Consider the following 589-nt stretch of genomic DNA (forward strand, 5'->3'; position numbering starts at 1 on the left):
AGTAAATCAGCCAGCAAAGACATACGAAATTATTTACGTTTATGCAGCTTAAATACCAATAACGGACATGCAAAACAAAAGCGGTAAATCAATCAAAAAAAAATACAAATTTCGTCACAGTTCAAGGCATTAGCGTTCGATTTCGATTAGCTTCATTTTTCGTAGTAAATATGTACGTATTTAGTTCGGTAATTCGATGTGGTCAACGAACTAAGAAAACTAGCTAAGGTGATAAGTGTACTAACATTTTTCTCTTTTTTATTTCGATTTCATTTGAGATCTAGATCGAAATGGGGTGGTGCTATTACAGGGACATACTTACATATACATTAGAGTGTTTCAGAATTTATTTTTGCTATTTTCAATATACCTTACGTACTACCCTTTCAATTTTTGACGTAGGATGACGCTAGCCAACTTGATGTCGAGGGTTTGCTCAAAAACTTTGATTAAAATTACAAAATAAGCACTGGTTTCTCCTTGAAGCCCTCCGTATGAGCACTCGACAATCTTTGGAAACTTGGAGAGTGGCAACCTCTTTAAGCGATGGGTGGAAGTTCGACAATAGAGTTGGTGGAGGTGAGCTCTC

This window comes from Rhagoletis pomonella, unplaced genomic scaffold, assembly GCF_013731165.1.
Source record: "Rhagoletis pomonella isolate Grant_MI unplaced genomic scaffold, Rhpom_1.0 Rhpom_scaffold_00012, whole genome shotgun sequence".
NCBI lineage: Eukaryota > Metazoa > Arthropoda > Insecta > Diptera > Tephritidae > Rhagoletis > Rhagoletis pomonella.